Source organism: Mytilus trossulus, chromosome 13 (genome assembly GCF_036588685.1).
Source record: "Mytilus trossulus isolate FHL-02 chromosome 13, PNRI_Mtr1.1.1.hap1, whole genome shotgun sequence".
Lineage (NCBI taxonomy): Eukaryota > Metazoa > Mollusca > Bivalvia > Mytilida > Mytilidae > Mytilus > Mytilus trossulus.
The window spans coordinates 39,165,531-39,180,118 of NC_086385.1; the positions used below are offsets into that span (position 1 = coordinate 39,165,531).

A 14,588-nucleotide genomic window follows, 5' to 3' on the forward strand; every position below is an offset into this window, starting at 1 on the left:
AAATAAGCATCGTGGAGGAAAATCCATTGTTCAAATGGAATTCTGTTTATCTTCCTTGACCAGATCGTAGCCCGGATTTGAACTATATCGAGCATATTTGGGACACTATTGGGCGGAAAGTGCACAAAAGGACACCCCAGACCAAACACGTGATGAAATAAACAATGCCCTTCATCAGAAATGGTTGCTGCTACCTAAGCAACAAATTAGTCGATTTATGGCAGAAATCATAAGACGTTAAGTGGCGGTTGACCGTTTAAATGGAGACTGCGCACAAAGTACTATTTCTTTGGCGTATAACGATTAACCATGATGTGAACAATCATCTTGAGATTAATTTTGAAATGTCTGACATTGTAAAGTTCGACTACAGTAAAAGTGGTAAAATGCAGTTTTTTGTACAAAAAAAACACCTCATTTTGTTTTTAGAATTGTGGTTAGATAAATATTTGTTTTTCAATAATTTTTTGTTCGTTAAAATGCCAATATTTTCATAAACTATGTTTCAATATTATTTTACAAATATTTTATCTTATTCCATCAAAAATTAAAGGCTGATTATTCAAGTTTTAAAAAATCAATATTTTGCAATACTTTTTTCCATGTGTATATATATAAAAAAAGAAACATTACTTTTTAAGTAAAATATATTTAATATATTAGTTTGTAATATTTTCACGATTAAAACTAATGACCTGAATAATTTATTCATGATCATTTAGTTTTTTTTTTTTAAATTCGGAGATAACTTAACGCCATTTTCCGATTTCAAACAAATACGCATTTTTTTCAACCATTTACCTTAATAGAGATGGAACTGAGTTTTCCTTTTGATCATTAAATGTATCGAGCACTTTTCAATGTCTCTAGAATGACTTTGATTGGCGCTAAAGACTCGTCTCAGAGATACTGGTACAACATTTTAACGTCCCCGAGGTTGCAACTCACGTGAAACGAGGTTGTGTGAAGATTGGCAAATCCGCATTATTCATCTCCATAATCGATTTGGAGAAACTCATGGAAGAAACAAAAATAGGCTATATGCGCAAACAGTTTGTAACCGACTTCATTTTAGGCAGTCTAAGAGCTCGTCGTTCGTTGAAGTGACCTATCCTTACGCAGAATCGAAGGATGTCGCGAGTTAAATAAGGGGGGTTCGGATTCGATGACATAGACTAACATGGAAACAAATCCTTTTTACCGCTGAATCGAAATTCAACTTGACATTTATCGACGGCAGAGACATGGTCTGCCGCAGGTGCAAGGCATGCTTTTTGATGCGTGCGTACAGGAAACAAATTGGCTTTAGGGTGGCGAATTAATGGTATGAGATGGATAACCTACCAGGAACGCCCCGATCTGACAATTAGTGAAGGAAACCTAAATGCAAAAAGGTATAGGAACGAAATTCTGGCTCCACTAGTTCTCCCGTTTCTCCGATTGCATCGTTGAACTACATTTTTAACAGAAAACGCCCGTTGTAAACACATTTTAATGAGTTTTGGAGAATAATCGCTTTCGAGTGTTGCCGTGGCCAGTAATGTCTTCAGATTATCGCCAATGGGACATCTTTTGGGACGAACTTGGACGACTCACCAAAAAGAGCCCAAATCCATCGGAAACGGTCATCCAACTTGAATAACACTTTTCAGGGAAAATAACAACAGAAAGGGTCATTGATAAAAAGGGACGATTAAGTGTAGTTTCTTCAGATACTGGAACATGAATGACCACAATATCACCATCATGAAAGCTCTGAGGGCCATTTCGGATGCTGTAATGAAATGTTGGTTCATTCAAAAGCACGTATGAAACGGATATAAAATGGAATCAAATAGAATATGATGCAGCAATAAAAGAACGTGAGAAAAAATAGTGAACAAGCTGGACAAGTATGACCACAAATTCAAACATGCAGAACCATTGATTTGTTAACTTCACGAAAATAAACCGGCAGCTGAGATCCACGTGATGAATGTTTGGTAAGCAAAACAAGAAGAACAAGAAAGAGAAATTGAATAGATTCACGGAGTGAGATGTGTTGAGACAAACTAGAGTAGATATCGAAACCTTAAAATTTTAGGGTAATACGTTGCATCATACTCATACCTCTCGTAAATACCACACACATGGCGTTTACTATGTGCCGCACTCAATGTAATGTCACGTCACTTTGACATCTTTCTATGAATAATACGTCTCTCACATAGTTAAGAAGTCCTTTATTTCTATTTTAAGAAAGGAAAAGTAATACAAAGCTTAAAGCCATTTGTTCCGGAAATGAACGAGCACTTACAAGACTTTAGAAGAATTTTGGATACATAACTGGATAGTTTCGATATAAAAATTGAGGAATTTTAGATTCATACTCACAAAAAAGTGATATTTATATAGGTCATCATGATAAAATTGCAGAAGATTGCTGGTATAAAAAGGTTGTGGAAGAGATTTAGCAAACAAATCAGTAAATGTTCGTTCAGATTAAGAAATCCGTTAAATTAGATTTTTTTTATTCAATCCTCACAATCATCTAGTTATAACTTACCCGTCAATATTATCGTTTTTTTAAGGTAGCCATGTTACTGCCTCTAATACACAAATACATATCATAATTTCACCTACAGACAATGTCTACCCGCATGTCACTCCTGTCAATAGCACCGGCACGCCAATCAAATTGATGCACGTCGACATCTCTTGTTTAATAGAATGCAGCATATATTCATAGTAGTTACTCTGATTTATCAGAGAAAACCGCTGAATCATTGGTTACTAGTAGTAACCTTTACATTCTCATAACCTTTACAGTCCTGGAGAATCTTCAAGAATATAGACCTTCTAGAGATGTTAGTTTAAGCATAGTTATTTCAAGTGTATTTGGAAACAAGTTATTATGAGTTAAATTAATCATACCCCTTTCTACTTTTATTGTGCGAGTGCTGCCTTGTAGCGCCATTAGCCTGCTTTTTTTTGGAAGCTAACAAGTTGTCTTTTACGTGCAAGTGGTATGGCTCTCTTTTAACACGTGATCAGTCGCGTATCCTTCCGACAGACTATCGTTGTTCCAGAAGACAATACTCGCAAATGGTGTGAAGGAAGAGCCGACAATTTGGTCCCTGAAATTGTCTCCCAGAAACGGAGATAAAACCACGAACCTTTGTGTTTGAAAATAGAGGTTGTGACTCCATGTCTTATTGTTTGAACCAAGAAATGAATGACTGAGAATACCTTTCCATTCCTCCAAGAGATCATTTACATCACCCCAATTATACGATTATAGATGCGATACGAGCTATTCAGAAGTTCGGGAACCCTGTTTTTCCTCATTGTTAAAATTCTGGAATTGGTAATCACGCGGAACTGACCCTGCTGTATAGTTAGTATGACTGTATACAAGTTACACTTCAACTTATTATCTTTCATATTTCTTATAAGTTGCGGCCACATGTCCTAAGTCGATTGCTGTTTGGTGGTGCTTTTGTTGGTTAATGAGATCATCTAAAGTACCAATCACGCAAGTGCGAATATTTTTGGCTTTAAAGTATTTGTTCATCTTCCCCATCATGGTATGATCTCATAGTGGGAGATATTATGGACATAATTGTGCAAATCGTGATACAAGCATGAAATTTGGTATAAAGGTTAACTAAATGATACTTATAAAAAATCCGCTGCTGGCCAGAAAAAAAAATCATTTTTTCAAGATGGCCATCACACATTTTGAAAATGGCGTCATAACAAATTAGCCATTATTTGCTAATCATTTTAAAAGTGTGTTTTATGTAAAATCCATTTTTAGATTTGATAAAAAGCAAATGACAGTTCATAAATAACTACTAGATAATACATTAATGAAACTTTAGGTGACTTCCGGTTTCAAAATGTCGGCAAAAGAGTAAAATTTTTTGATTTTTTTTACTTTCAAGCAATTTTTCAAGGGATTTTAATCCTTGAAAGATGTGTAATGTATAATCCAATGTAAGTTATGATAAAACGTTAAAAACAGCTCCTTAGTACGACAAAACAACACTTAAATGAAGAAAAATAGTGGTTTCCGGTTCCTAATTAGAGGTTGCACTTTGTAAATCACGTGTCATGCTGCTGTGTTCTCTGATTTATTTAATTTAAAGTTATTTTTCAGATAAGCTGATTTTTCAGTCCATGTCTTCAAACTGTTCCTATTTGAACAAACAAGGGAATATTTTGTACAACCATTATGATCGCCCTGATAGCAAGAAACTATAGCATGACATGCATATGATAGGTGAACTTTTACCCGTACAGAGTCCATATTGAATTTATCAAAGGCAGCATTGTACTCTGCCTGACAACGTGCTGCCATATCTAATGCAAACCTTTTTAGCATTTTATCTTTCTCTGAAACTAATCGTGCCGGCATTATTTCCTTCAGACCTGACATTTTTTTAATAAAATTTCTATGATTTGCGGACACATGTCTCGTATCTAGAAAATGAATTGGCTGAGTATTGGTTGTACCAGCTTTAAAGAGAGACTCTGCAGCTCTAAATGCACTGCTGTCAGGGTCAGTGGTAATTTCTTGAACTTCCAGACCATCATTTTTCAGGTCTAACAAGCAGTCTTTAGCCCATCGCTCCTCACTGCCTATGCTGTCATGCATTTCAATGTTTGCGGAACAGTGACCTTTGTGAGATTTAACTTTTGTTTTTGTTTTATGTTCACTCTTATTTGAGCAAAGCTTAGACACTTGTCTTGTGCTTACAATACTGTGCTTATAAGTATTATTTTCTAACATGTTATACGTACATTGGGTAGCTGGTTGAAATGGTGTTTTACCCATTCCGGAATAAATAGGGTTATTATACATTCCGTCGGCCTGAATGTTAATAATATTAGGATTATCACCTCTTAATATGTTTATTTCCTTCAGTAATTTTCTTTTCTGAACCAAATCCTTTTGATTGTACTCTTCTATAATTTCAGAAACAACATTAGCACTGTGTTGCATACTTGAAGTGGAAGGAGCTGGTATATTAGAACCAAGAAATAATTTCTGTAGACCAGTTGTGCTGATAGCTATGTGATTAAGTGCGACTTGTATGGATAGATTAATAGCTGCTGTTCGACGACCACGTTTCTTTGCGATCACCTCATTGTAAAGGTTGAACATTTTTGAATGGTAAGAACACTTATTGCAGCTTGCCTTTTCCCTCCAGGCAGCCCCTCTTTGCTGTTCTGCACTTAAATCCCATGATATGAACCCTGTACACATAGGGGATATTTTTCTGTGTTCTATGAAAACCTCATTCCACATCTGTTCAAGTTCATTGATCCGAAGGAGTCGAAAACTATTTTTCTCTGACCTGAAGTTGAAAAATGTTGCCAAAATTGAAGTGAATTAGTTTTTTATTTGTAAAAACTAAGTTTTGGAAAGGTGAAAATAATTTTATTTTGAATTACCTCCCTTACAATAGTGTTTTCTTTAAATAAGCTTTTTGATCAAATTTACTCTCAAAAGTGCATATTTTTTTCTTTGCCTGTGTTTTTATATATATTATATATAAAAATCATGCACTATTTAATTCTTGAAAATATATATAGGACTAGAAATTTAAAAATAAGTATTATCCTAGCTTGCATTTTCTTCAGCTGTCACATTTAAAGAATTGGCATATAAGACACATGCCTTTTTCTTCATAGTTGTTTATAAGTGACTTTTTTAAGCAAGTTTAATTATTTTTGAAAGCTTAATAACAAAAAAAAGTATTCTTACCCTGTTTTTGTTTCATTTTCAGCACATTTTTCAACTTCTGTTTTTGTCGGAGGCTTCGGCCTTAGAAAGCGAGCTGATTTTGTAGAGGCAGGAATGAGTTGAACATTCTTATTATGAACAGATTTAGTCACTAAGTCATACAAGTCTTTTGGTAGTCTCACAAATTTGCCTTTTTCAGCAGGTAAAGTCTTATTTCTGTATTTTTTCCCCTTATTATATGGCTTGTTTCCTTTCTGAAATGTGTATTTCCTTAGACGCCATGGGATTAGACCCATTGTTATTGTAAGAATTGTTTGAAATGCACTTTATTCCAGTATTTTAATATTTAAATAACAAATATAGGACCTTACAACTAAACAATCATGAATGACTAAGTTTTTTGTTTATATCAGATGGTACTGAAGGTGACCCCAGATGTAAGATTTTTTATATAAATCATATAAAAATCATCATGATGGTTAATCTCATTATTTTGTAATTTGACAAGTTCATATAATTTGACCTCTCTTCATTGAATTTTTTTATCAGTGCTGACAGGCTTGTGTGCTATAACATAAACAGAAAGTAAAGATAAGGTGTATGTTTTTGTTATAGGGATAGTTTTTTGAAGCTTGTATGACAACTTTTTATGCATTTTATGGTATAGTACATAAAGAAAACAAAAATTCTACAAAATAAACAGATTGTAGTAAAACTAACCATGATTCAAATAGCTATTACACAAAGGTACAAGAAAAACACAAATATATAATGAGTTTATTAAGTAGACAAAAAAAAATATAAATTGCATAAAAAAAAAAAAATAGTGAACAGGAAAAAAACACATCTTGCCGCAAACAGGGTATAGTTACTAGAAGTACTATAAAAATACAATAATGAAAAAACTACCATTGTAACTTATTATTTTCTATTACTTACATATATAACAACAAGAATATAAGAATATTTTGATACTAAAAGGGGTTTGAAAGTACAGTATAGGTTGCACTTTGTAAATCACGTGTGATTTGCAAGTCACGCCTCTTTTGGGGAGAAATTGAATGTGCACTAAATACTGCTACTGTTTACATAGTTGTTGCCATGGATGCAAAGTTTTTTTTTTTTAATTAAGACTTGATTGGAGAATTAAATGGATATAAATAAAAATGTCTATTTATTTAACTTATTTTTCAGGAGGACTGGAAGACATTTGGGTGTTGAGTCAAATTTAATGGAAAAATTCAGTGCGAACCTGCAATGTTTATAAATGGAGGGCAGTAAAACTTGAAAATATGCCGCACAGCTATATGTTTTTATTAGTGCAAAAAAAAGTAGTGCATGTCTCCTTTCCAGGGAAATCTAACATTCTCCTCAAAACTTCCTGAATGAAGAGTGACTGCATATGCAATTTAGGCAGTTCCTATGGAAAATTGCATTGCTGGTTTTACACAAGTGCAACCTATAAGGTAAATAATGGGAATTCACCCCTCAGCCTCCCTGGGATCCCAATTTCGGACCCCTTTTGGGTTTTCATTTTACAGAAACAACATGGAATCATTTTGGAATGCATTGGCTTTAGCTTTGTCTAAGAAAAGTGAAAAAAATCATGGAAATTATGACTGTACAGTGTGGGTTGGAGCTTTGGAGCATGGGGTCTATGGGAAAAAAGTTATGAATTGGCCTGATGGCACTAGAACTCTTGAAAGAGCTCACAGATTATCTTATATGCTAGATAAAAGAATATTAAAAGAAAATCTTCCCCGTTTCTCTCCAAACGGTGATCCTTTAGATATTTCACACCTTTGCCATAACCCCAAATGTATTAAACCGGAGCACCTGATCTTAGAGTCGCACAGTATAAACATAGAGAGAATTTTCTGTAGACGGGCAAAACAGTGTACAAATAATCATTTACCGTGTTGTCTTATCTGATGCAGGTAATTTATTTATTTTTAACATGTCTTGATCGGAGTTTTTTGGCAAACGAATACTCTTGAGGTTGTTTTGCGGCCAGTCGTTTTGTCGGTAAAAGTTTGTTTTTCTCATAGTCTTTTTCCTCCTGATACTCATCATATATTTTATACAGTTCATGTTTTTTTGAGCATCTCTGATCTGTGTACTTCTTTGACTGCTTATATGATTTATGTTTTTCATTATGTTGTTGAATATTTTTCAGACCATGGGCAGCACGACTTCCTGGTTCGATGGGAACCCCAGCCGCTTGACAGAGTTTCACGATGGATTCTCCAGGGCCATTATTTACGTTATGTATAGCTGTATGTACCCTTCCTTTATAGTTTCTGGTAAATGTTACATTGCTAGGTACAGTTGCACGTATTGCACGGTTAGTTGCTTCAGCTTTTTGTGTGTTAGTGTTTTTGCATGTACAGTTTAGCATGGTAGGTCCAAGGCGATATTTTACGCATTCACGTAACAATGCTGCTGTGTTCTCTGATTTATTTAATTTAAAGTTATTTTTCAGATAAGCTGATTTTTCAGTCCATGTCTTCAAACTGTTCCTATTTGAACAAACAAGGGAATATTTTGTACAACCATTATGATCGCCCTGATAGCAAGAAACTATAGCATGACATGCATATGATAGGTGAACTTTTACCCGTACAGAGTCCATATTGAATTTATCAAAGGCAGCATTGTACTCTGCCTGACAACGTGCTGCCATATCTAATGCAAACCTTTTTAGCATTTTATCTTTCTCTGAAACTAATCGTGCCGGCATTATTTCCTTCAGACCTGACATTTTTTTAATAAAATTTCTATGATTTGCGGACACATGTCTCGTATCTAGAAAATGAATTGGCTGAGTATTGGTTGTACCAGCTTTAAAGAGAGACTCTGCAGCTCTAAATGCACTGCTGTCAGGGTCAGTGGTAATTTCTTGAACTTCCAGACCATCATTTTTCAGGTCTAACAAGCAGTCTTTAGCCCATCGCTCCTCACTGCCTATGCTGTCATGCATTTCAATGTTTGCGGAACAGTGACCTTTGTGAGATTTAACTTTTGTTTTTGTTTTATGTTCACTCTTATTTGAGCAAAGCTTAGACACTTGTCTTGTGCTTACAATACTGTGCTTATAAGTATTATTTTCTAACATGTTATACGTACATTGGGTAGCTGGTTGAAATGGTGTTTTACCCATTCCGGAATAAATAGGGTTATTATACATTCCGTCGGCCTGAATGTTAATAATATTAGGATTATCACCTCTTAATATGTTTATTTCCTTCAGTAATTTTCTTTTCTGAACCAAATCCTTTTGATTGTACTCTTCTATAATTTCAGAAACAACATTAGCACTGTGTTGCATACTTGAAGTGGAAGGAGCTGGTATATTAGAACCAAGAAATAATTTCTGTAGACCAGTTGTGCTGATAGCTATGTGATTAAGTGCGACTTGTATGGATAGATTAATAGCTGCTGTTCGACGACCACGTTTCTTTGCGATCACCTCATTGTAAAGGTTGAACATTTTTGAATGGTAAGAACACTTATTGCAGCTTGCCTTTTCCCTCCAGGCAGCCCCTCTTTGCTGTTCTGCACTTAAATCCCATGATATGAACCCTGTACACATAGGGGATATTTTTCTGTGTTCTATGAAAACCTCATTCCACATCTGTTCAAGTTCATTGATCCGAAGGAGTCGAAAACTATTTTTCTCTGACCTGAAGTTGAAAAATGTTGCCAAAATTGAAGTGAATTAGTTTTTTATTTGTAAAAACTAAGTTTTGGAAAGGTGAAAATAATTTTATTTTGAATTACCTCCCTTACAATAGTGTTTTCTTTAAATAAGCTTTTTGATCAAATTTACTCTCAAAAGTGCATATTTTTTTCTTTGCCTGTGTTTTTATATATATTATATATAAAAATCATGCACTATTTAATTCTTGAAAATATATATAGGACTAGAAATTTAAAAATAAGTATTATCCTAGCTTGCATTTTCTTCAGCTGTCACATTTAAAGAATTGGCATATAAGACACATGCCTTTTTCTTCATAGTTGTTTATAAGTGACTTTTTTAAGCAAGTTTAATTATTTTTGAAAGCTTAATAACAAAAAAAAGTATTCTTACCCTGTTTTTGTTTCATTTTCAGCACATTTTTCAACTTCTGTTTTTGTCGGAGGCTTCGGCCTTAGAAAGCGAGCTGATTTTGTAGAGGCAGGAATGAGTTGAACATTCTTATTATGAACAGATTTAGTCACTAAGTCATACAAGTCTTTTGGTAGTCTCACAAATTTGCCTTTTTCAGCAGGTAAAGTCTTATTTCTGTATTTTTTCCCCTTATTATATGGCTTGTTTCCTTTCTGAAATGTGTATTTCCTTAGACGCCATGGGATTAGACCCATTGTTATTGTAAGAATTGTTTGAAATGCACTTTATTCCAGTATTTTAATATTTAAATAACAAATATAGGACCTTACAACTAAACAATCATGAATGACTAAGTTTTTTGTTTATATCAGATGGTACTGAAGGTGACCCCAGATGTAAGATTTTTTATATAAATCATATAAAAATCATCATGATGGTTAATCTCATTATTTTGTAATTTGACAAGTTCATATAATTTGACCTCTCTTCATTGAATTTTTTTATCAGTGCTGACAGGCTTGTGTGCTATAACATAAACAGAAAGTAAAGATAAGGTGTATGTTTTTGTTATAGGGATAGTTTTTTGAAGCTTGTATGACAACTTTTTATGCATTTTATGGTATAGTACATAAAGAAAACAAAAATTCTACAAAATAAACAGATTGTAGTAAAACTAACCATGATTCAAATAGCTATTACACAAAGGTACAAGAAAAACACAAATATATAATGAGTTTATTAAGTAGACAAAAAAAAATATAAATTGCATAAAAAAAAAAAAATAGTGAACAGGAAAAAAACACATCTTGCCGCAAACAGGGTATAGTTACTAGAAGTACTATAAAAATACAATAATGAAAAAACTACCATTGTAACTTATTATTTTCTATTACTTACATATATAACAACAAGAATATAAGAATATTTTGATACTAAAAGGGGTTTGAAAGTACAGTATAGGTTGCACTTTGTAAATCACGTGTGATTTGCAAGTCACGCCTCTTTTGGGGAGAAATTGAATGTGCACTAAATACTGCTACTGTTTACATAGTTGTTGCCATGGATGCAAAGTTTTTTTTTTTTAATTAAGACTTGATTGGAGAATTAAATGGATATAAATAAAAATGTCTATTTATTTAACTTATTTTTCAGGAGGACTGGAAGACATTTGGGTGTTGAGTCAAATTTAATGGAAAAATTCAGTGCGAACCTGCAATGTTTATAAATGGAGGGCAGTAAAACTTGAAAATATGCCGCACAGCTATATGTTTTTATTAGTGCAAAAAAAAGTAGTGCATGTCTCCTTTCCAGGGAAATCTAACATTCTCCTCAAAACTTCCTGAATGAAGAGTGACTGCATATGCAATTTAGGCAGTTCCTATGGAAAATTGCATTGCTGGTTTTACACAAGTGCAACCTATAAGGTAAATAATGGGAATTCACCCCTCAGCCTCCCTGGGATCCCAATTTCGGACCCCTTTTGGGTTTTCATTTTACAGAAACAACATGGAATCATTTTGGAATGCATTGGCTTTAGCTTTGTCTAAGAAAAGTGAAAAAAATCATGGAAATTATGACTGTACAGTGTGGGTTGGAGCTTTGGAGCATGGGGTCTATGGGAAAAAAGTTATGAATTGGCCTGATGGCACTAGAACTCTTGAAAGAGCTCACAGATTATCTTATATGCTAGATAAAAGAATATTAAAAGAAAATCTTCCCCGTTTCTCTCCAAACGGTGATCCTTTAGATATTTCACACCTTTGCCATAACCCCAAATGTATTAAACCGGAGCACCTGATCTTAGAGTCGCACAGTATAAACATAGAGAGAATTTTCTGTAGACGGGCAAAACAGTGTACAAATAATCATTTACCGTGTTGTCTTATCTGATGCAGGTAATTTATTTATTTTTAACATGTCTTGATCGGAGTTTTTTGGCAAACGAATACTCTTGAGGTTGTTTTGCGGCCAGTCGTTTTGTCGGTAAAAGTTTGTTTTTCTCATAGTCTTTTTCCTCCTGATACTCATCATATATTTTATACAGTTCATGTTTTTTTGAGCATCTCTGATCTGTGTACTTCTTTGACTGCTTATATGATTTATGTTTTTCATTATGTTGTTGAATATTTTTCAGACCATGGGCAGCACGACTTCCTGGTTCGATGGGAACCCCAGCCGCTTGACAGAGTTTCACGATGGATTCTCCAGGGCCATTATTTACGTTATGTATAGCTGTATGTACCCTTCCTTTATAGTTTCTGGTAAATGTTACATTGCTAGGTACAGTTGCACGTATTGCACGGTTAGTTGCTTCAGCTTTTTGTGTGTTAGTGTTTTTGCATGTACAGTTTAGCATGGTAGGTCCAAGGCGATATTTTACGCATTCACGTAACAATGCTGCTGTGTTCTCTGATTTATTTAATTTAAAGTTATTTTTCAGATAAGCTGATTTTTCAGTCCATGTCTTCAAACTGTTCCTATTTGAACAAACAAGGGAATATTTTGTACAACCATTATGATCGCCCTGATAGCAAGAAACTATAGCATGACATGCATATGATAGGTGAACTTTTACCCGTACAGAGTCCATATTGAATTTATCAAAGGCAGCATTGTACTCTGCCTGACAACGTGCTGCCATATCTAATGCAAACCTTTTTAGCATTTTATCTTTCTCTGAAACTAATCGTGCCGGCATTATTTCCTTCAGACCTGACATTTTTTTAATAAAATTTCTATGATTTGCGGACACATGTCTCGTATCTAGAAAATGAATTGGCTGAGTATTGGTTGTACCAGCTTTAAAGAGAGACTCTGCAGCTCTAAATGCACTGCTGTCAGGGTCAGTGGTAATTTCTTGAACTTCCAGACCATCATTTTTCAGGTCTAACAAGCAGTCTTTAGCCCATCGCTCCTCACTGCCTATGCTGTCATGCATTTCAATGTTTGCGGAACAGTGACCTTTGTGAGATTTAACTTTTGTTTTTGTTTTATGTTCACTCTTATTTGAGCAAAGCTTAGACACTTGTCTTGTGCTTACAATACTGTGCTTATAAGTATTATTTTCTAACATGTTATACGTACATTGGGTAGCTGGTTGAAATGGTGTTTTACCCATTCCGGAATAAATAGGGTTATTATACATTCCGTCGGCCTGAATGTTAATAATATTAGGATTATCACCTCTTAATATGTTTATTTCCTTCAGTAATTTTCTTTTCTGAACCAAATCCTTTTGATTGTACTCTTCTATAATTTCAGAAACAACATTAGCACTGTGTTGCATACTTGAAGTGGAAGGAGCTGGTATATTAGAACCAAGAAATAATTTCTGTAGACCAGTTGTGCTGATAGCTATGTGATTAAGTGCGACTTGTATGGATAGATTAATAGCTGCTGTTCGACGACCACGTTTCTTTGCGATCACCTCATTGTAAAGGTTGAACATTTTTGAATGGTAAGAACACTTATTGCAGCTTGCCTTTTCCCTCCAGGCAGCCCCTCTTTGCTGTTCTGCACTTAAATCCCATGATATGAACCCTGTACACATAGGGGATATTTTTCTGTGTTCTATGAAAACCTCATTCCACATCTGTTCAAGTTCATTGATCCGAAGGAGTCGAAAACTATTTTTCTCTGACCTGAAGTTGAAAAATGTTGCCAAAATTGAAGTGAATTAGTTTTTTATTTGTAAAAACTAAGTTTTGGAAAGGTGAAAATAATTTTATTTTGAATTACCTCCCTTACAATAGTGTTTTCTTTAAATAAGCTTTTTGATCAAATTTACTCTCAAAAGTGCATATTTTTTTCTTTGCCTGTGTTTTTATATATATTATATATAAAAATCATGCACTATTTAATTCTTGAAAATATATATAGGACTAGAAATTTAAAAATAAGTATTATCCTAGCTTGCATTTTCTTCAGCTGTCACATTTAAAGAATTGGCATATAAGGACACATGCCTTTTTCTTCATAGTTGTTTATAAGTGACTTTTTTAAGCAAGTTTAATTATTTTTGAAAGCTTAATAACAAAAAAAAGTATTCTTACCCTGTTTTTGTTTCATTTTCAGCACATTTTTCAACTTCTGTTTTTGTCGGAGGCTTCGGCCTTAGAAAGCGAGCTGATTTTGTAGAGGCAGGAATGAGTTGAACATTCTTATTATGAACAGATTTAGTCACTAAGTCATACAAGTTCTTTTGGTAGTCTCACAAATTTGCCTTTTTCAGCAGGTAAAGTCTTATTTCTGTATTTTTTCCCCTTATTATATGGCTTGTTTCCTTTCTGAAATGTGTATTTCCTTAGACGCCATGGGATTAGACCCATTGTTATTGTAAGAATTGTTTGAAATGCACTTTATTCCAGTATTTTAATATTTAAATAACAAATATAGGACCTTACAACTAAACAATCATGAATGACTAAGTTTTTTGTTTATATCAGATGGTACTGAAGGTGACCCCAGATGTAAGATTTTTTATATAAATCATATAAAAATCATCATGATGGTTAATCTCATTATTTTGTAATTTGACAAGTTCATATAATTTGACCTCTCTTCATTGAATTTTTTTATCAGTGCTGACAGGCTTGTGTGCTATAACATAAACAGAAAGTAAAGATAAGGTGTATGTTTTTGTTATAGGGATAGTTTTTTGAAGCTTGTATGACAACTTTTTATGCATTTTATGGTATAGTACATAAAGAAAACAAAAATTCTACAAAATAAACAGATTGTAGT

At 33.9% G+C, this 14,588-nt stretch overlaps 1 long non-coding RNA gene across 4 annotated transcripts; it reads left to right on the forward strand.

Annotated features, from left to right (window-relative positions):
• Positions 1–4,962: 4,962 nt before the first annotated feature.
• LOC134694850 (uncharacterized) lies at positions 4,963–13,297 on the forward strand. 4 transcript variants are annotated; one of them, XR_010102631.1, is made up of 8 exons: positions 4,969–5,158; positions 5,775–5,933; positions 6,926–7,197; positions 7,908–8,034; positions 9,035–9,230; positions 10,998–11,269; positions 11,980–12,079; positions 13,107–13,297. It is a non-coding gene; the product is annotated as an uncharacterized LOC134694850 (long non-coding RNA). The 4 variants fall into 4 exon arrangements; XR_010102630.1 differs by having other exon boundaries at positions 7,908–8,007; positions 11,980–12,106; XR_010102628.1 differs by having other exon boundaries at positions 7,908–8,007.
• The last annotated feature ends 1,291 nt before the right edge of the window (positions 13,298–14,588 follow it).